At 42.4% G+C, this 22,580-nt stretch overlaps 1 protein-coding gene across 7 annotated transcripts in view; it reads left to right on the plus strand.

Moving 5' to 3' along the window:
• The first annotated feature begins 11,226 nt into the window (after positions 1–11,226).
• The window catches only part of EPS8 (epidermal growth factor receptor pathway substrate 8), a 124,981-nt gene continuing 113,627 nt past the window's right edge, over positions 11,227–22,580 (plus strand). For 2 of the 7 annotated variants that reach the window (XM_030960255.1, XM_030960261.1), the window contains exon 1: positions 12,710–12,825. The gene's annotated coding sequence lies outside the window, so the exon portion shown is untranslated. Of the gene's footprint in view, positions 11,864–12,013; positions 12,437–12,709; positions 12,826–13,871; positions 13,892–22,580 lie in introns of those variants that run through there. The other 5 variants (XM_030960256.1, XM_030960257.1, XM_030960259.1 and 2 more) reach the window with 5 other exon arrangements.

Here is a 22,580-nt window from a genome sequence, read left to right on the forward strand (position 1 = left end):
TTTTCTCCTTAATGTCTGTATACTTTATTTTTGCATCAATCCAAGCTTCTTCTAAGGCTGCAAATCAAACCTTCCTGTGTCTGTGGAAGTCTCTGTCTTTCCATTTGCCACAGAGGATCTCTTTACAGATCCCAAAGTGGCCATGAGTGAGGTCAGAGTTGCATAAGGATTTGTTCCTCTGAACAGCTGGGGTTCCAGAATTGCTTAGAAGGTGGTGGTAACAGTTGTAGGACAGTGGTAGGATTTTGAGTCTTGGCTTAGAGCATAATTTTGTAGTTACAGTAGTTTGTTTTTACCCCTGTCTCTGGTGTAGGATCCAAATATTAAGCATGTATTGGTGGGTGTTCAGAACTACCTGGAAATTGGATTGTATCATTCAGTTGCAAAACACAAATGTTCTGAACTCACTAGTTAAGTTTTCTTGTTTTGGCTATTGCACCCTGAGTGCTGTGGGAGTTAAAGTTTGGGTTTTGGTCTTGAGTGAGCTTGAGTTTAAATGTTCACAGCCTTGAGAGACTGATCTGGTGAGCAGTATCTATACACTTACACCCACTGATAGCTAATACACATGATCCTCTTATGCTCATATAAATGAACCAACTGAACCAACTGAAAAAAGCACTCTGTGTAAAATTTGCCATCATTTTTAAAATGAAAAAAAAACCCACTTGGCTTGTAAGTGCCTGTGTTTCTTGCTTCTGTATCATATTTTCAGGATTCCCTGCTGCACAGGGAAGTCTGTGAGCAGTCAGGAAAACTTTTTGACACTGACAGGACCCTGCTGCAGAGGTGCTGCTCTCCTTCTAAACTCCCTTTGCAGGATGCCCAAAAAGCACATAAAGAGGTTGGAAAAGAAATGCCCTGTCCTGGAGCTGTAATGCTGATGTAGATGGATATGACAGGAGCCTCAGAAGCCTCACTACAGCAGCCATAAAAGCAGCTATACATTATTTGTATAGTATTGGAAGTGAAGAGGGTAGCTTTGAAAAATCCAAACCAGCTGAGCTCCTGTGAGAGCATCCTCTGGACTGTTCAGTGTCCAAATTCCTCAACTTCACTGCTCTGTGCTTATAGTGCCCTAAAAGTACAGATATTTCAGTTTGGAAGCCTGATACTTTCTGGCTTTATAACTCTTCAAGATAAATAAATCCTTTTCTGCTTTATATCTCTAACTCAATGACAAACTTCCTTTTGTAATAAGTGCAGCTGTGACAACACAGCCCTAGAACCCACAGAATGCAAGAGCTGAGCTAATGAAGTATTAGCTGCTGGTAAGAATTGAAAGTATCTGAAGCTTTTCATATGAGCCAAAAAGTTGTCTCTTTGGTAAAAAAGATAGTTTTAATTTACCTTGTTATGACCCATAAAACATATCTGACAGCCAACTTTTCCTATTCCCAAATATCAATACAGAGCTGCAAATAAAACAAACCAAAATCAGACCTGAGAATGAGTCCCAGCAAGGTGAAATAAAACATACTAAAATTTATGGAACTTAATGAGAAATCAAATGCAATTTCTTTGGCATATTCCAACACTTTAAGTTAATGCAAGCAGTAATGCTATAAATAGTCAGGTATTATTGCTCTCCTCATGGGATTCAGGAGGAGACCTGTACTTCATTTTTATTCCTATATGGTCAAAACTGCCTATAAGTGAGAAATAATTTAAAATGTGGGTCGTTAAAGATCTCATTCTTCTAGTAGAAAATAATAAATCCTCTGAAGAGAAAGGTCTACTGCAATAACTTTAAAGATTTACTATCCTTAAATATCCTAAAGATAGAAATTGATGACTAGAACCAGGATAAGGTCAATATAACATTGTAAACTCAATGAAATACATCAATAAGGATGAAAAATATAAGAAATCACTTGCTGACAAATGATGATAGGGGACTGTGAGCATTTTATTTCCAATGTATTGTGAAATCTACATCAAGAACTTCAATTTTGCCATCAGTTAATCAAGTTCTGTCTTACTTTACTCCAACCCTTAGCCCATAAAGCCTTGTTTAATAGCAACAGTGACATCTTCCTAATATGAAAATAAAACTTTATGAAAAGATGTTGATAAGAGGAAAGCCCTCCTGTTGAAGAACAGGTCTCCTATTAAAAGAGACTATCAATCTGTTATAGCTGTTATTCAGAAATATGTTGGGGTTTTTTTTCACTAGAATAAACACACTTTGAACAATATTTCTGTGTTAGACAACAAAATAATTTTATTCATATCCAGAGAATCATTCTGTACTATGCAATTAATCCTTTATATTCCTTGAGAAGACAGTGACACTCCCATAGATATAAAAGCTGGAATGGTTGCAGTTAAATGGATGCAATAGTCAGAGAAACCCAAGTGCAAAAGAGTTTGCATTGATATGAGTCCTTTCATTGCCCCCAGATTTCTGTGACCTGATTTCTTACACTGCTGAGCTCTTTATTAGGATTATAGGTTCTATAAAATAGAACTACTATATTATAACTGCTAGAATAATAATAATAATAATAATACACTGCATAATCAATAATCACTGTATAATAATAAGTAAATGCAAAGATTAAAGTACACTACTATCTGTAGCAGAGTAAACAAGAATCAAGTCCATCAAATCTCAGCTTTGGCCAGGAGTGGCCATCAGCTGGAGCCACTGTCATGGGCAAGCTGCTGTCTGGAGGAAGGAGCCCACAGTCTGAGCTGCAGAAGTTCATATCTGCCTGAAACAGGAAAGCTCCCTCCACTCATGCCCATTGCCTGTCATGTCAGTGGCCAATGGAAGTTAACCCCATTAAAGAGAAAATTCACTCATAACAACATTTTCTTTAAAACTTCCCACTTTTTTGGTCAGTACTTCCTCAGGGGAGCTCCACATGGAGTTGAAATGAAAATCCTTGAAATGAAAATTCCTGAAATGAAAATTCTCATGTCCCTGTTAGGACAACCCTATCTATTGTGTGTGCTCATTTGTGAGTAAATGGAGAGTGCTGACAACACTGAGGAGTAGAACATGTGTGTGTGTCTGTCCCCTAAAGAAATAAGCTCTCAAACTGTCTCTGTCTGTGCTTCCTGGGAGAAACACATTAAATGAAGCACACCAGAGAATTTTTCATTTTCACAAAGCTTTTGGACTCCTTCACAACTGCTCCAGCATCTACCTCACAAATGAGGGAAATTAATGGAAAGTTGCTCTCAGCACACAGAGCCTGACACTGGGGGAGCATTGTCTCTGTGCTATAGTGCTTTGATTGGGGCTGCTGTCACATGTTATATATGTTATGTTCAACTCAGCACTGAAAAACAGCCTGTGCCATTTGCCCTGCTCTCACAGACAGGGAAGCTCAAACCATTGTTCCCGGTTTGTTTTCAGTTGTTGCAGTCTCTGTGCTGATAATTTAACAGCCTATAACTTAGACAGGGATAACAGGAATATATCTTTGAAATAATACAATGCAAAGGCACATGAAAGGATAATTAATTCTGGTTTCACAGTGCTGTGCACACCCTGACATCCTTTGCCACCGCCATTTACTCTGTAAAGTTCAGTAGTAATTTTGCAGTATATATGGGCTTGCTCCATTGCCCCATAAATTAGAGATACCCTTCTGGGCTTCAAAGGACTTTAGATTCAGTTTTAGCACACTTGTCATCTCGGGATCTCAGAGTGTGTTGTAATTATACCTAAATAAATCTTCACCATGTCCCACTCTCCTGTAAGCAACAATTCACTTCTCCAGGAGGAGGGTAGAATTTGGAGGCAGACAATAAGAGGAATGCAAAGCTGGCTGTAGTCGTCTCTGGTGGGTGTATGTGCTAAATCTCATTTGTGTTTGCTTTGCTTTTGCTCTCAGACTGAGGAGGAGGAGGGATGTTTCACACATCTGAAGTTCACTTTTCTCACCTCCATCAAAACAATAGAAATACATCCCCAAGCTTTAAGTGCAAGGAAAAATCAATCGCAAACCTGCAACATTTTCTTCAGATCCCAGAAGGTAAGTTCTGTGGGTTTACAAATCTTTGAAATACACTCCTGATAGATCAGGTAGGCTATCAATGCCTGCTGTGTATATTCCTGGCATGTACCCCTTCTTACACTTGGAATCTGAAAGCTCTTCAGTCCTCCCAGGGAATTTTCCAGATTATCTATTCTGTTATTTCCAGTAACTGTTAGTTTGTTTATTTTACTTGGCGATTCCTTCTCTTCCTGCTTTTCTTACAGTCCAGAAATATCTTCATCATGAGTGGGTTCCCAGTGCTTAGCTTGTTCATTCTGGGGGTTAAATCATCCGTATCATTCTATACGAGTTTAAGTCCTTCTCAGTTTTTCCTTTTGTCTTCATACAGCTGCACCAGCCACAAACACCGCCTGATCGAGACCATTCAAGCCCCCTCTTTGAAATTCAACAGCAGTCCGAGTGCTCTTTGGAGTGGTGAATTCTGCTGGCTGACACCACTCCAAAGGAAGAAGAAATTCTTCTCCTGGCCAAGCACTTGCTTGTAGTATTTGCAGGCAGCCCTGACGAGGGAAGAGAAGGATGCATCTGACTCCATCTTATCAGAAGGCTAATTAATTACTTTATTATACTATATTATTCTATATTATATTACATTACAGCTAAACTGAATCTGCCAAGCACTCAACTGCCTGAATGTCGTGACTGTCAGCCAACAGTCCCAACACACGCACACTTGGCCCTGACTGGCCAAGGAAACAAAACACCATCACTCTGGGTAAACAATCTCCATATTGCATTCTGCTTTTGCACAAACACAGGCACAGCAAATAAGATAAGAATTGTTTTTCCTTTCTCTGAGGTTCAGAGAATGTGAAACCCTGGAATATTCTTGGGAAGATGTGCCTTGCATTTCTCTGTGAAGAGAAATGTGGTTACACTTGGTTGTTCTTTTAATATAGGCTCATGTAAAGAGGAAGGACTGACATTATTTTTGTCACAGTTTTGCCTGGTTTGGTAGGATACAGAGGCTTTTCTCAGCACAGAGCCCTGGCTGTGCTAGGCACTGGATACCTATATATGCCTGAGGACAAGTCCCAGCCGTGAGAAACTCCCCCTTATTAAAACTGAATCCACAGAAGGTGTGGGAAAATGTTTCTGTAAGCAAACAGGGTGACTATCATTGTGTGTAAGCTCAATTTCTTCCTTCAGCTCATTGAAAAGCACCCCTGGCAGGGGTCAGGAGGAGAGGGCAGCTCAGGTTTCTCCAGTTTTCCGCGGTGGTTGGGTGCAGAGGCACTGATGGAGCAGGAGATACTCCATGGGACCCTTTCTACTGACATGCCTGTCACCTGCAATATGGTATGGGGGCTTTCCCCACCTGATACCCCTTTCCCTCATCACCCCCTTGTGTGTAGGGTCGTGGAGGGAAGGAGAAGGGCTGGTGCTCCCCGGATTCACAGGGGAATGGAGAGGAGCTGAGCTCTCATGTGCACAGTGTGATGGGCACAGCGAGTGCAGGGGCTGTCTGTCTTGAAGAATACAAGATCTTTGATCTTTGGGGGTCTTGATCTTGGTCCCACTTGATCTTTGTGGGTCAAATGGCCTCTTACTGCCCTTAGACAGGACAAAAATTATTTGGGCCCATCACTGTGTCAGTGAGTGCACTTACTCACAAAGGAGTAGGAAAGTTTTGGGGCATCACAATCTAAAGGAAAGGAAGAACATGAAGGACTGATGAGGAGAGATTTATGTGCAAAATCTTGTTGTTGGAGAAGGAGGAACACACAAGCCAAGATTTTTTTTTTTGTCTAATTAAAATCTTAACATGTTAACTAATACACAACATGCAGTTAATTAGTTGTAGTACAGTGACAATACACAAACATTCACACTCCAAATGATCTAATTAATATAAAATAAGCTCTGCCTGGCTCATTCACTGGGTGAATGGTTTATCACCCTGAAATCTTTAGTACCATTCTGTGCCTATACTTCACTGGACTGCTCTGGAGGTTACTGCTGTCCTCCTGCATCATTACAGCAGGGCTATAAATATGTCAGAATACACAGAGTCTCAGCTTGTTGCTGCTATCAGTGTAAAAATCACTATGCCATATGGCTGTAACATATGATTCTGCCATGTGATTTTGCTCGGCTCTCAAACTAAGGGAAAATTAAGTTCAGCTAAACAAGCTGATGGTAGGATAGCCCTTAAAGCACCGTGCTCTCAGAGACCTCTCAATCATCCAGCCCTGCTTAAAGGCAGTCACCTCCAGACAGAAGTTTTCCCAAGTACTTTTTCCATGTCCCTTTCCATTTCTGTTCAAGAAAGCAGAAGGTGTGCTGTGCTAGGCAACTTCTTACCTCAATCTCTGAGCTGACCAAATAGTTGTGACCACCTCAGCATGAAACCCATCACTGGCTGACTAATGATCACAACCACCACAGAGTTTAATCTCCCTTTTAATTATTGTTAGCGGTTCCTTGCTTGTAACAAGCTCAGGGAATGCCCTCTTTGATTTGGTAGTATGTGTGTTTCAAATGTTGATATTACCACAGGGATTGGGGTGCCTTAAGGCAAAATGAAGTCATGCAGCTGTAGACCTGCCACATCTGTCATAGGCTGAAGCAATTAGGAACTTGGGCATTACATATTTTTATCTGAAAACTGGATGGAAATTAATCTATCTCATGGGTGCCTTCTGTAGGAAAGAAAAAGCTTGTTGAATCTGATGGAGTTTGTGGGGTCTGTGGTAAGAACTATGTAACCAAAAAATTGATATTCTGAGGTCTGTGGCAAGAACTGTGTAACCAAAAAATCGATATCAGCATCATTAATTCGTGCTCTCAGCTAATGAAATAATTATTCAATCAGAACTAAGCAAGTGTATGCAAATGCGGGATTTCAGGTGACCAGCACATTCTCTAATCAGTTTGGACAGTTGATCAAAGCCCTTCTGTCTTTAAAAACAGGAACCAGGATGACTATTTGCAAAATAAAGGTTCAGCACAATTAACAATTTAAAAAAAAAAAGTTTACAAACTAATTCTGTTCAATCTAATGATTTTATTACAATATTTGTTGTTTCTCAGAAGCTTAACTTCATCTTGTGAATGCCTCAAATCCTTGTCATTTGTTACAAGAAGAAAGCCTCTCCCTCTGACATTTCTGCTAGGAAACATGAAATCTGTGAACCCCAAATGCAAATAAAAATGTCAGTGTCTTTTTTATCAACACTTTATGATTAGTAAAGAAATGTATTGATCTTAAATGCTTGACTCAAGAACTCTGAAGGCTTTGGGATGAGCCACATGGGTAAGCCTATTCCCCCTCCAACACAGAAGTAGAGTTCAAAACCCTAGAAGAGAAACCAAAAACCAGAAACTTCTATAAATTCTGGTAAAACAAATGATTTTGTTTCTAGTAGTTATGTATATATATTTTTTGTGCCTGCCCTCTTTTTTTTTTCTTATGAATATGAGATACAAGGAAAAAGAAATATCTAAGGTTTAATGCTCTCGCTCTCTGTCAATAAACATCCAGTTGTAATAGAACACACTTGTCATGCTTCCCTATAAAAAGCAGAGCTTGGATACAAAATGACTGATTGTCTGTGCCTTGTTCCTTTTCTGCCTCTGTAAGATAGGAACATGGAAGCATCGAAATGTATAAGAACATTTCAGTTTGCTTTGTAACCTGCAATGTATTTGCATGAATTCAATTAGAGTCTCATTCATCAAACACAGTGTAGCTCTTGAGAAGTGACAGATCAAACTCTAGCAATCACAAATGTGCTGAGCTTTGCCCAAATTATTGCAAAGGTTTCTTGCACTTCCAGTTTTTTTCAGGAGTCTTTGACTTCCAATCCAAGTGTCAGCCAACCAGCTCTCAGTACAGAGATTAAGTAATGCACAAATTAAGGGTTTGAGGCTGAATCTAATCCTTCTGAAATAAATGGCAGCACTCCCCATGGCTCCAGAGGGAGGAAGGTCCTCTGCTTTACTTCACTGGCTGATTGCAATCCTCCCAGGATGGTGCAGAGAGAACTGCCAGAGAATTCATAACATCACAGAGCCCTTGTCTTACTGCAAGGCTTTTTATCATCACACATTCAGCCTCAGCCCTAGTCATAAATTACATTGTTTGTAATTGATGCATTAGTAGTGGGAACAGCTGGATGGGAAGTTTTTAACTCATCAGAGGAGGCAGCTTCAGGCTGGAGAGTTTTGTGCTCAGGATGAAGAGTTGGTTCATTTATCTCAGTCAGCTCAGTCAAATAATCTCCCTCATGGCTGTAACAATAATTAGGAACAAGGAACAAAAATCTGTAAAGTCCTAGCAGCTAGACTAAGGGACAAATGTGGAAGGTGTGCATTTACTGATGCAAACTCCAAATAACATTAAACAGAGAGCAGAACACCCAGGAGATGTAACTCCATGTTCCCTGACTTAGGAACTCAGGCACCATCAGGACCATGAGCAAAGTTGAGTGTTTTCTTTCTGTAACAACACCAAACTTTTCTGCTCTGCAGAGCGATCCCTCATCATAACTTGGGCAAAGTGACTCATGACAGCTCTTGGAGGCAGTTTTATCTGTCACAGTCACTGGGAGCCTCTGTGGAGTTCCATGCCATGACAGACACCTCACTCTCACCTGATACATTCCCTGCCATATCCCTGAGCTCTTCTCAAGAGTCATTTCTTACATGGAAATGAGACTTCTGGGAATTCTCTGTGCTGCTTTGGCTCTGTAGCTGGCACAGAGTGTATGAGTCAGCCAGGAGCAGTCCAGACATTTTCCCTCTGGTTCAGAATTAAGTCTGGAGTTCAGTTTCTGTGAGAATTTCAGACACACTGAGTTCCTCCTTCTTCACATTTGGATTGTGGGTAGCTCTCTGGTCTGCTTTACTTTGTTTGCCTGAACCAACCTTCCTTAGAAAGGAGATTCTGCAAGAAACTGCAAGAAGATTCTGCAATGTCATATTAATCAACCAATCACAAGCTTTTCAATAAAGGAATGAGGAGAGAAGAGGTCATTTAATAATCCTTTTTTTCTTCTTCAGGGCAGGGGTTCAAACCCAAACACATTAGAAGGTTTATCCAAAGGTAATTTTTTGGCTAGCAGACCCCAGCCTCTCAGTTAATTTAGAAGTGTGTAGAATGTCCTGAACACGTTTAGACCTCACAAATTTTGAGGTTATTATGTTATTCATAGATAAATCATAAATCTGAATTTAGAACAATTAATCACATTCACTTAGTGTCTTCTATAAATGGTCTAAATATATGTATGCATATATTTATGTACACATATATACATGTACACATATATTTATGTATGTACACATATATATGTGTACACATATATACATGTACACATATATTTATGTATATATATATATATGTACGCATATATTTATGTGTATATATATATGTACGCATATATTTATGGCACAAAGGATGACATATTTAAGCAGAATACTTTAAAACCAGACCTACCCAAAAGAAACTCCCAAACAAACAACAAACTACTTTGGGAGTAGAAGAACCTCTATGGTTGTTCCTCAAATCCTCTTAACTGCATAGTTTTATAGATAGTACCATGTTTAGCCATGATGCAAAAAAATATTCTATACATTTTAAGCAGCAATTAATTTTTTTAAAGCAGAAAATAGATGTTTTCTGTACTTGTAATTTTTTGGGGTCTTTTTTTCATAGCATAAAGAATGGAGTAGCATGGACGAAAAGCAAGTCTCTTGTTTCTCTCGTTTGCTGTGGATTCTTCTGGATTTATCTTGCATTTTTATGACCTAAATCAGGAACAATTCTGCCATTTCTCACTGAGCTGCACGTGCCTTAAAATCAATAGAAATCTCATGCTTGCTTTGGGCATTTTTCTTCTGAAAACTCTATGGATACAGCGGTGTCTGTTTTCAATGAGTGGAACCTCCAGCATCAGCAGCTAATCCTCAATCTCTGGGCTCGCTGCAGTTAATACCATACAAACTGAGCCCTTGTTTCCAGGAGGGGCTGAGCAGAGGAGCTTCCCGGGAAGCTGCAGGTGTGCTCCCCCCGCCGTGCCTGCCTTCCCTGGGTGCGCACCTGCGGAGGGGAGGGACCGCGCCTGGCTGGGGCTGCCGAACCTGGCCGCGTTCCAGCCAGGAAGGGAAGGGGCTGGCGGCGAACAGCCTCTGATGGAGCTGCCAGAACGTCCGTGGTGTGTAAACCATCCTGCAGGTTCCCAGCCCAGAAAATCTCTTCAGGCTGATGTCCAACAGGAGGGAATTCTTTGGCGTGTTTTGTCTTTTCCCCAAGCTGACAAACACTGGTGAAATGCCTTCTTCATCCCCTATGTTACAATGTTCTGGCTTCCTTTCTGCAGCAATATTAACTTCATATTCATGCGAAATAATTCTATAAATGTCCATACTTACTGTACACATCTCAAAGAATAGTCATACAAATTATTCTTCCCCAAGTCCTTCTCCCATTTATCCTTCTGGTTTCCTTTCCCTCATTCTCGCATCCCACTTTCTTTCCTCTTTATTTTCTCTGTTCCTTTAAAATGTTTTCTTTCCAAGTGAAACCAAACAAAATTGTCAGCCCACAATGGTCTTCTGCATTTGTGTTCTGTCCTTTGTTAAGGGGAATTGGAGCAGGGGGTGGGCTTGGGCTTCTATCCAGGAAAAAGGGGGAAGAGAGGCACTGAGGATCGTTGCCAAGGACTGAAGCCGTCCCCAGCCTTTTATTTAAGAGAATCTCTCGAATTTCTTTCTACCTCTCATGGGGTAAGCACTTTTAAGCATCAATTACTGTTATTATTTACCTAGGGAGTGTGTGCATGGCATCTGGCATAGTTTGGAAATGTCAGTGCTCCTGTAAGTTTCATTCACAGGAATTGCCTAGGTAGCCTCTCCATAATCAGATTCTTTAAGATTTGAAGGTTTGTTGGAAACCAGCTAGGGAACCATATGGTACCTGCACATTTCAATGCTTTGTTTGGGTACTCGGAAGTGGATTTATTTCACTTTTTTTTTGTGCTTTCCTCTTTTGCGGAGGACTTTCTGGACCAGAAAAACAGCAAAGGCAGAGCTGGTAGAAGATGCAGCACGACAAGGGGCTCTGCCAGCTCCGAGCCAGGAAGGGGAAGTTGGCTGAACTGCTTTTCTTTCCTCCTCTCTCTCTCTCTTTCTTTTTTTTTTTTTTTTTCCTTTTAAGCAGGGTTAAGGTGAACTCCTAGGCAATTGTGGAGAGAGGCCCCACCTCTCCCAGCCTGATCTGCAGGCTCGGGTTACTCTCTCCTGCCTGGTTCTCAGGAGCCCACAGAGAGCTTCACGCCTGCTGCTGCCCCTGCCTTCAGCCCGAGCCTGGCAAAATAACTCCCTCTGTAGAGTTCAGACCTTGTTTCGGGAAGATTTGCTGGTCAAGGATGGAGTAGCACCACTTGAGAAGAGATTCAGCAACCAGACTGCTGAGAGCAGTAGCTGAGCAATATCACCCTCTCCACTTTGGTTTGTTTGTTTGTTTGTTTGTTTGTTTTTTCCAAAATCGGGAAAATCCGTGTCTTCCCTGGAGGAGCCGTCAGGGGCAGGACTCTGGCAGTGATGGCTCTGACTTCACCTGCTTCTGCAAATGAGTCACGGTGTGTTATAAAAAGCAAGGACCTGCCAAGTCTCATTTCTTGGAACTGAGTGGAAATATCAGCAAGCAGCTGCTCTTTCCTGAGTTTATACTTTCCCCCTGCAGGTTTCTTGGAGAGGGCCTGGAATCACAGGAACTTTGTAGCAGAAAGGACCTGTTGCTCCTTTTTGATAGCCGTGGAATTAGCTGTTCGGTCCAGATATGATTCTAATCTTCCTAAGGGATCTTGGTGAAGCTAGGAAGGAGCCTCTGGAATGCAATTAAGCAGGTGTGTAATTCTTTCTGGATTGGCAATTGAATCCCATAAAAGATCAGGAACAGAACCTCAAAAATCAGGAACAGAACCTCAAAAATCAGGAACAGAATCTCAAAAATCAGATTAGCTCTCCTATACGCTGCATGAATAGAGGTTCTTTTCATATGTCTCATGCTGTCAAAAGATTTATGCTTTCTAGCTTTTCTCTGGAGTCACATAAGGCAAAAAACTTATTTGAAAGAGAAATCAGTGAAAACAGATTCTCGCGGAACAGCCGGGTTTGAGGAGGGGAAGCGGCTCATTATAGCAATCCCGGCTGTGCTAACAGCGTAGCTGCGAGGACTTTGGCTACCTGCGAGCGATCCGATAGGGACCATTCCCCTGCGCCGAGCGCGAAAGCCGCGTGTAGATTGTCAGAGCGGGGCGGAACGCGGTGCCAGATGGAAACAACATAAACAGCTGGGAGATTTCATCCGACATTTCAAGCGAAGACGGGGGGAGACTTTTGTTCTCGTAGACCACTCGTTCCAAAGGTGCTTTGGCTACACCTACTCCTTCGGGGAAGGGATGTTGCTTTGGAGCGTGGTACGTTTTGTGTGTGGCCTTGGATTTATTTTTTTTTTTTAATGTGTGTGTGACTCTTAACTCCCACGTTTCAGCCCGGCTCCGGGGCGCTGCTCTCAGCACCTTTGCATGGCGTGAGCCCCGCAGGGAGCGGGAGGAGGGAGGCGGCGCGCAGAGCTCGCAGGGCTCCGTGCGGCCGCTCCGCCGGTGCGGGGGCTCCGCGGGCCCGCCCCGGGCTGGAGCTGGAGCTGGGGCTGGGGCCGGGGCGGGGCGGGTGCCCGGCAGAGGGAGCTCGGCTCCGCTCCGCTCGCCGCGGCTGCTCCGCTGCCCGCCCCGCTCCCGCACTTTGTTGGCGGCGCGGAGCGGAGCCCCGCGGCCGCCCCCGGCCCGGCAGGAGGACTCGGGGCAAGGTAAGGCAGGGGCTGGCGGGGCGGGCTGGGGTTTCCCCCTGGCGTCGAGCCCCCTTTGGGTCGTTCCGCGACCCCAAAGCCAGCGGGGCAGCCGGAGCAGGGCGGATTGCGGGGCCTGTCCCCGCTCCCGCCGCTGCCCTGCGCTCGGGCAGGGCGCTGAGAAGTCCCCCCGGGGATGGTGGTCGCTGCTGCAGCTTTTTCCCAGCCTGGCTGTACACCCGCGAAGCCCTCAGGGTGTGTGTGGGTGTGGGTGTGTGTGTAGGCGTGCGTGTGCTCTCCTGCTGCCGCTGCGGTACCGCCACACCTGCCCGCACCTCGCCCGCCGGGCTCGCACCGGGCTGGGCATCCCCGCCGGGGGCACCATCCGTGCCCTCCTCCTCCTCCTCCTGCCTCGCCTTCTACCAGGTGACTCGCCTCTCAGTCCTTACTGGGGCATTTTTCCCCCTCTCAGTCCTTACTGGGGTATTTTTCGTTTTTTTCCCCCTTCTCAGTCCTTACTGGGGTGTTTTCCCCCCCCGGTGGTTCAGCTGGTTTTCCCGTCTCTGTAGCTGGTAGCGGGCGCAGAGCAGCTTTGGGTGGGATAATCCTGTTGAATGCCCGCGTTCGTGTGGCGCTCTCCCCGGCTGTCTCTCGTGTCCCCCCGCTGTTCAGCCCTTTCGTTCTCTCCGGTAACTTTCCCTGGCTCTTTCTGCCCCTCTCATGGCCATGACACGCACTCCCTAAGGCACTGCCAGCGTGCGAGTGACCTGGGCACACCTTGGAAACGGGTTGGGGGCATTTTGAGGAATAATTTAAGGTGCTCCTGCCCCCCACCGTGACCTCAGTAGGGCTGCATTGTATCCACGAAAAGCGAGATGTTGCAGCTTCCACTAAAGCATAATTTCAAGCTAGCTAGCAGCAGGCAATAGAAGAAAGAGTGGAACAGGTTTTTCTTAAGGATGTTGTTTGAGAAGCAATCCTCCCACTCAGAAACTGTGCTTTGCCTTGGCTGGTGAATCTTGTACCCTCCAGAGTGGTGTGACCTTTGGTGGAGTCTGCTTTGTTTACTTGAGGTGAAGTGCTGAAGGTAAAAGTATTGCTCCTCTGCATTGTGTCTGCTGAAATATTAACCAAGTGATGGATCTCGCATGCCTTCACAGCATAGATCATATTTTAATTACTCTTCTCCTTCATCATCAAAAATGTGTCCTCCTCCCTTCCTATTGACTGTCTTCCTTCTCGTTTGTGATTGTGCAATGTCTATATGTCAGCTGCAAAAGTTGCTTGCATGGGAGAACATAAAAATGACCATTTTTTGTTGTTAGCAACTGGAAATCCTTAATCAGCATGGTGTGGCCGATCTCCTTTCCCTGGAATACCCGTGGAAACACTGCAAGCCCTGCCCTGTGAGGAGGAGAAACCTCTCCAGGGCCAGGCTTGCAGTGAGTTGGTGATTCCCTCTCAGGGAGTTTTGGGGTCTCTAGCTGGTCAGAGTGACTCTGAGATAAGTTAGAGAGTCTCTTTTCTCAGGTCGGCAGTCGAAGAAGGAGTCAGAACTCTTCATTTCTCAAGGTTGTTTATTGTATCTTATCTATAAAGTTCTTTCTCCTGCCCTGCTGAGGACCGTTCAACAGGACAGTCAGAGGCACTCTGCCTGCTCCCAGGGTGGTGTTATCTTTTTATACCAAAAACTACGTGTACAATATTTACAATTACTTTCTAAGGCTTATCATCTATGTTAGACAGTGATCTTCTACTCTAAACCAATCTAAAAATGCCAACATCACAGCAGAAGATGGAGGCCAAGAAGAAGAAGCAGAAAGGCTGGACACACTTAGATTCTTCTATATTGCCTCTTGAACCCCCATTCTAAAACCTCTAAAAATTTATTTTTCACTTTGTGATAAATTCACTATCATTCTACTTAACCTTTCGTGGCTTGTAATTCTTCATACAAGGTTGGTAATTGTTTTTTTCTTAGGGCTAAATCAAAGGCACAGGGGTCTTGGGCTCTGTTCCAAGGTCTCTGAGCTTCTTGACGGGGTCTGGAGCCCTCCAGGGCAGCCAGAGGAATTTATTTGGTTCTGACAAGGGAGAGGGCGGCGGGGACTGCAAAGAGCTCGCAGAGTTTCCGAGGTGTAAGGGAGACGCCCCATATCTGCTCCTGATTCACAGTTCACAGGGAGTGTGGCATCATTAGCTCTCAGGTAAGGAGATAGTGTGCTCAAGGCTCCACATGAGCACCCTGTGGCTGTCCCTGCTTTTTCTGGGGAGCCAAAGGAAATGGAAATGGCTCTGGATTTGAGTTGTCCAGCTGGCTTTGTGCTGTCAGGCACTCATGGAGGCTGTGGTGTTGAGTTATGCCTTCTCCTAGCTCTGAGTGCTGGTTTCTGAGTGATTCTGTGATTTTTGAAAGCAGACAAAGCGTCCCGTTAGATTTATTTGGAGGGAGGTAACACCCCAGGAGCAGCAACACCCAGTAATGATTAGGTGCTAGTTATATACAGCAGTAATGGAGAGGGCAAGATTAATCTGAAGTGACTTCTGCTGTGAAATGCACAGATGGAAAAAGTACTGACGTTTTCCACTCGGTGACAACTAAATTCTTAAAATACGGTTGATTTTTTTTTTCTGTCCATAGTCCAGCTGTAAATGGTGAATCAGTCACATTAACTACTGCATTTTTTCCCCTGTGGGTGACAGCTTATTAAAATCTAACATCTGAAGTCAAATAGGTGAAGCCCCAAGGGTCAAAATAGATGAAATATATAAGAATTCTTCAGTTACTGTGGGGAGATAAGAGAAGTCTTGAAGTCCACACGACAAAGATTGCGCCAATAAAGCACTTGCTAACTTTGGTTTCAGTGTCTACCACTTGTTGCTCTTACATTCCTGGTTACAGCTCCTGCACCTCTTCTCACGCAGTGAATGACTGCTCAATGCACAAGATTGTTTCAAAGACAGATTTTGGCTGTGCCAGGCAGAAAAAAGAAGCCCTTTGTGACCCCTCCTGTCTCCTCTCTCTGCTGTGGGGCTGGTGGCCAGAAAGAAAAGACGTTTAGCACCTTGGAGTTGTTGCTTACAGTGCAGCCTGATCCTTGTATCTCCATTCCAAGTATATTTTTCAATGTGAAAATTCAGTATATAAGAGGCTCATTTCTTGTATTCAGCGCTAGTTCTCTAGTTTTTCCATTACTAAATGCTTCAGACCAGAAGAAACTAGAATTCCTGCTTTTGGGGAGGGGCTGTAACTGGTCCATTTTATCTTAACTCCAGACTTGGAGTCTGATTCATCTGCCAGTTTATTCATCCAAAACAATGACATTCTGTCTTGTACAGCTTTATTTTCTGATTTAACCTAGGATTTTCAGTTTTCTGCCCCGAATTCCAAGTTAGATGATGAACTTTGTTTTGCCATGAACTTCAGTTGTTCGCGCAGTCCTGAGTGACCATTTCTCCCTGCTGTGCCCGTAGAGGAATTTAGGCGCAAAGTCATTGAAAGTTTCACCTAAGTCAGTGACGCTGGTTTGGGCGTGTGTAGAAAACATTTGCAAAGCTGTTTATAAAACAATGCTCTGCAGTCGCTGCAGGGGATTGTTAAGACAAGGTGTCTTTTACAGCTATTGACTCCGGGAGAGTCACAGCCTGCTTGGAAGGACCATGATGGTGTGGGAAGAAACAACCTCCACATCTGTCTTGTGAGGAGGGACTCTTTTAATCTTTTTTTTTATTCCCCTCCTAATTTTGTGTCATTGACACTGGGGGTTAAGAAATGAATCACAAATGGAAATGTTGTTAGCATTAGCTTTTTTAAGATCTGTTTCATTTTGAGCTATGGCCGTGAGCCTGCAATCACTGACACATGGCTTTGATTGTAACGTCAGTTTTGGTAACATTTTAAAATTTTAGCCAACTCAGGGCCTTGAATTGCTACTGGTTGAATGCTTCCAGTCCTTTCTTCCCTTCCACTGTCTCGGTAATTAAAGTTAGGCATGCTGTGAATCTCCACAGGGTTAAGATCTGACATGGAAATAGCAAATTACAAATTACTTTCTTTGCATTTATTACCTTTGTCTTTTGATGAATAGACTTCAGCAACCTCTAACAGACAAAGTTAGCAGATGTCTCTGGCCTCAAAGGTGCAGAGTTAGCGTTTTCCATGAAGTTGTGCATTTCTGTGGGATTTTTCTGTTGTGTAGTTTTCTGATGCATGACAGGCGTCTTCATTACTGTGGTGGTGTGACAGGGGATTCTACTTGCCTTTGTTCTCACAGCCTCACTCCTGTTGTCTCTTTGACCAACCATGGAAATTGTTAGCTTCTCTATAAAGCTACAGAGGAAAAAAGAATAGCAAAAAACCCCAGTATAAACACAAAAATGATTAAACCATTCTCCTGGAATACTGTGAAAACTTAAGAGTGTTTCAACAGAATAATTACTAGAAATTAATGATTTTAGGAATGGTATCTGTTGAGTGAAGGTAGGTGTTACGGATGCCCAGTAACTTAAAAAAGGTTTCATACAACCACAGATAATGTGGTTGTTTGGGGTTTTTTGGTCTTTTTGTTGTTTGGTTTCATTATTGATTTTGTTTTGGGGTTTTTGTTTGTTTTCTTTTTAAGAATGCATTGGTTTTACGTGAACGAGAGGATTTGCATTTTAAAAATCCAAAATGCTGCAGTTCGTGGATTTTCTGGATTTTATAGATTACCCCTGAAGATAGGGAACACCTGATTCCTTTCAAGCTTTCCATGAGTGCAGGAGAGCTGCATTCAGCTGGCTTAATTGTGAAACTGCCAGAGCTGGTTCTTGGGGCTGGAGTTTGCTGTAGCTGCTTCAGACTAAATGTAGTAGAGGTGTTTCTCTTATTATCTCTAGCTCACCAATGTTTATAACTGGAAAATATAGTGTCTCCTGGCGGATTTGTATTTATTACTTTGATTTCTGCTCCTGCATGTAAAAGCGTTTTTAAAGAGTTGACCAAGTAGAAACAGAAAATCAGGCACTGGGATTGCTGCTTCTCCCTTCTCTTCCCCCTCATCCTTTAGATATTGTCTCAAATGCCAAGAGGAGCTGAAAGTGAGGTGTTAGCAGCACCTGCTTGTTGTCCATTAGATAAACCCACACCCATTAGCAAATGGTTTTTAACATCCCCTCCCCAAAACAGCTGCATCAAACATGTTCTAAAAAACATGAGAAATACCTGAGCTCACAGAAGTTCATTTGCTCCTCAATACTTGCAGATACCTGGTGAGATACATGATTATCCCAATTTTGTCAATGTTTTGCCTTTAGGTAGACTTTGATCTCGCTGTGTTTTGTTCCGTTGAAGGTCCTAGTGAATTGTCTTTCACCTGAAATGTGAACTTTGGTTAATGAGCACGTCCTTTCAGTCTGGGGTGGTTGAGAGGGCTCAATTCAGCCTTCTGAATGCTCCTTTCATGAAAACGGAGGACTTTGCTCTTCCTTCTAATGTACTCTTCCTCCTTCCGAGGCCACTGATCTTTTTATTTGTTTCCACAGTGTGTCTGAGGTGTAGTCTTCTCTATTTCCTGAACAAAGATCTCTTTGTTTCCAGTGTCAAATATAATTTGAAGTAATTAGCCTGAAGAAAGCTTTTTGTTCCCTACTCTATAAGGGATTACGAAGACACTTGGTGTTTCTGGGTGCTAGGTATCTGCTTAATGCATTGATTCTCTTAAGAGTTCAATGCCTGTGAGAATCACAGTGTACATCATAAAAATATTTCTGAATGAGCTGTTCTATTACTCAGAGCATGTGAATGTGAGACCTTTGTAGAAGGAGTGAGACATTCATCTTATACATTGTCTCATGCACTCAGATACATGGAGAGCTCAATGATCTGGCAAGGATAATGCAAGGAAATTGAGTTACATTATGAGGCGTTTGTGTTATCATGTGGCAATAAAATTTAGCTTGATGATCTTCTGTGCCATTTAAAAATGGCGTGGAAAAGTCAACTATTTATTCTTGTGCCTCTAAAGTAATTTTCGGCTTTGCACAACATGTCTGGAGAAGGCAATGAGTGCATTGTACTGCCTTCAGCTGGAGATAAAAATATACATCTGTGTTTCACATTCAGAACAGGCTGCATATGAAATACATGTGTTTTCTTCTTTCTCTTCAATCTCATCTCAGACTCGCTTTTCCCAAAGTGGAATTATTTATTCTCTGCTCCACTTCCAGCATTATTTATTGCTTTGCAATTCTTCCTGCGCTCTCGCAGCCCTTAGTGTAATTTCAACTTTCTGTTTCCTTCTCTTCCTGTGTTCAGGGATAAAGCCTTGTCCAGGGCAGAGGGCTGGGAGATGGAGGATGGGATCTGTTTCTGTTTTAGCAGCAAACTTCGTTAAGGCTAATAAATCTGGGCTAACTGGTAATTAGCCTCTTGGTGCTATCTCACGCAGAGAGAGGGCAGGACATTGTGAGGAATCTGGACTTTGTACCTTGGTGTCTCTTAGGTAAGTCACCCCTGGGTGACAAATGTCCTGCCCCTGCCAAGAAACAGGCACAGCTTCTCCACTGCAGTCACAGTGTCCCAACCCTTAAGGGCTGCTGCCTTCAGAGCCTTGTCCTCAGCTTGGGCTGGCCTCTCCCTGCTCAGCCTGGCCCTGGGTGAACTCTGCAGGTTTTCCTTCCCTCTCTCCTTGCCTCAGCCATGTTTCTCCACCATCTTCCATATCCTACTGTTGAGTCTTGATACATCTTTAACTCTCCTGCTCTTTATTTTTTTTTATCTTCTGTTTCTTTATTTAACCCCTATTTTCCCTACCCTTTTTGTTTTACATCACTCTTTAATTGCACATGTTCAGCTCCATGACACTTCTTGCAGTAAAGCTTTTGCATACTCAAACCCCAATTCTTTCTCTCCTTGTGTGTCCTTTATTCCAATGTCTTCTCTAAAGCATTTCAGACCCACTGTTCTCAGTGGGAAATGTGGTGTGTGAAATTATAAGGATAGTCAAGTCTTTGTGGGTTAAGTCATGTCTTCCCTACAATGTGTGTGCTTTGTCAAGGCAGTAATTTTAAGCTCTCATCATGCAGCTCTACAACTCCAGACCTTGCAGGGAGGTGTTAGAGTGTGTGTAGGCATTTGTTTTCCCTGTGTGAGTGAGGTGTCTAATACACATCCAAAAAGTCTCTTCAATAAAGAGTTTTACTGAATATGACTGTAAGATATTCTCAGAAGTACCTTGGATACATGGTGGAACGAGTTTTACTGAGAATTTTACAGTTTTCCTCACTTTTTATATGAAAGCTGAATGTTGACATGCAAGTGGCTTGGGGCAGCTGGCAGCAGTGTCTTCCCAGGGACAGCACTGATTTTTTTTTTGTTTTTGGAGGAGGTGGGTGCTTAGAGCATGAGAGTTTATGTCCCCGTGAGTTCTTTGAGTATTTTAAACTGTCCTTTTATAACTCTGAAAGTTATTGTCCAGACATCTCCATTCCCTTTTTTAAAAATAATCCAAAAATCTCGATTTTGGAAACAGCTGTTTTGTCTCTGTCTCAGTTTTCCTATTTATAAACAAAAGACATATCTGACTCTCAGGAGTTTTGTGAGGCTTAATTAACAAATATTTATACAGGCTTTTGAAGATATAAAACAGCATATAAATGCAAAGTAGTGTTATTATTACCACCAGCTGCTTTGTTGTAATTGAAGTAATAAAAGTCTCAGTGCCAGTGGTTGTGTTGCTGTTGCCAAACAGAGTTTTTGTGAACTCAGGAGACATTGAGGATGGGGAGAAAGTGATGGTGTGGACCATACTGAAATACAGTGTGTGGGACAGCTCTGAAACCTTTGTGAAGGACTCAATAAATTTAAATAATTGTAATAAAGAAGTGAAAGTCCAGAACTGGAAAAAAATAAACCCTGTTCTGCAGTATGTTTAGAGGTCCCAGGACTAACTGGGGGTTGTCTGTGCTGTGCAGTGTGTCCCTGATTAGGAATGAGCTGGCAGCATTTGCATTTATGACTCTGGCATAAAAAAGAAGGGATCTTTTAGAGATGATTGATAATGGGTAGTATAGGAAAAGTAACATGGTATAAATCACAATTAGCCTTTGCAATTTATTTTTTTTAAGGTCTACTTTTGTAAAACGTTCATGACTTAAAGCTGAGTTATTTTTATTAATGTTCTTGTGCTTATCTCACATAACCAGCTTGTTAAAAGCGGATATGAACACTTTTTAAGCCTCTGGCTTATAAATTGTGAGAAAGAGAAAGGAAGATTGATTCCAACAGGCTTGAAGGTAGATTCATTTCTCTTCTAGTTAGCAAAATGAGAGAGGGAGAAGAATTAAACTGTAGACTTAGTGAGCCAATGAGTTTCAGCCAGGTTGAAAATCATTAGATTTAGCTCCAATGTAAAATTTAATTGTAAAAGTCTAACTTAAAAGAAAATGAATTCAGGGGAATTCTGTTTTGGTAAATTGATGATAATATCTCTAAGTTATTTCTGCCTGAAGTAACAAGAGTGTGGAAAAAATAAAGTAATAACAAAGGAGCAGTGAGGGGGAACAATTATTTTGCAAACATCTCCTGAGGTTCAGAGGGGGCTGCTTGGTTCGCATTAAAAGAAGAATATTGTGCTGCTTGAATGTTGGAGAGGATTGATAAAAACTGTGGCTCAGAGAAAACATCTCTGTTCTTTTTACTGCAAAAATTTGAGATGAGGTGGAAAAGTTGGGAAGAATGCAACATCTTCTGAGAGTTCTTTCAGCATCCTTAATTGTTTGCTATGAGGTCTTGGTTTGAACACACTGGAAGGTGTTTCTGGTGGGTTTAGGGGCTTCTAATTTGTTAAGCTGGGCTGTCAAACTACTAATAGCAAGTAATCTGTCTCTAATAATATTTTAATATTTAGTAAAATGCTGGTTTTACTTGTAAGGGATGTTCCCTAACAGCTTCTGGATCACTTCTACTTATGAAGACCTGAGTTATTTAAGGTGTTAGAGGGATCACACGAACGTGGATCATGGGTGTCATGATTTCATAGTGGCTGTCCTGCAGGGACTTTGAAAACAGAGAGGATGCAAAGCAGGGAGCTTACTCAGTCCTTTGTGATTATAGGTAAGCAAATTTTCAGGTAACTTTGAACATTATTAAACACTGAGAGGAAAATTTCCAAGCCCTTCTTTTTTTTTTTTTTTTTCCCCAGTTTTAGGCAAATCTTACTTTAAAAACTACCATAAAATGTACAACCACAAAACTGTTCTGCATAGAAAGAGAAGCACTTTAAACACACAGAGGCAGGCAATAGAGCCCTGAGGCATGTATGGAGACAACCAAAATGCTGAATGGTAGGTTCAGAAAAGGTTACTGCTCAAAATATTTTCAGTAGCCAAGTGGAAGACAATTCACAGCATTGTATCAGAGCTGCTCTCTCTTTGTGAGAGACTGGTGACACCTCATTGTGAATAAAAGTCTGGGGATTTTTGACAGCTGTGGGAAAGAGCAACTATTTTATGCTCCCTGTATACAGAGGTAGAACAATTAGATAGGAATGTGTTTTTCTGTTACCCCAGACTGTAACACAGAGTAGTATGATAACTGTCTTTTGAAGTACAAAAAAAAAATCTGCCTCAGGGGCTACCATTTTAAAGCATCATATGAAATGCTAATTTAATAAGGTCTGCTCCTTGCACATTTCAAGTGCAAGGAAATGTGTGTGTTGAGACCTTGCTAATCCTTCATTTGCACAAAGTCTTTGGCTTGTTCCCTAACTGTCAAGGAATTAATGGTGTGCTTCAAC

This window comes from Camarhynchus parvulus, chromosome 1A (genome assembly GCF_901933205.1).
Source record: "Camarhynchus parvulus chromosome 1A, STF_HiC, whole genome shotgun sequence".
In the NCBI taxonomy this organism is placed as follows: Eukaryota; Metazoa; Chordata; class Aves; order Passeriformes; family Thraupidae; genus Camarhynchus; species Camarhynchus parvulus.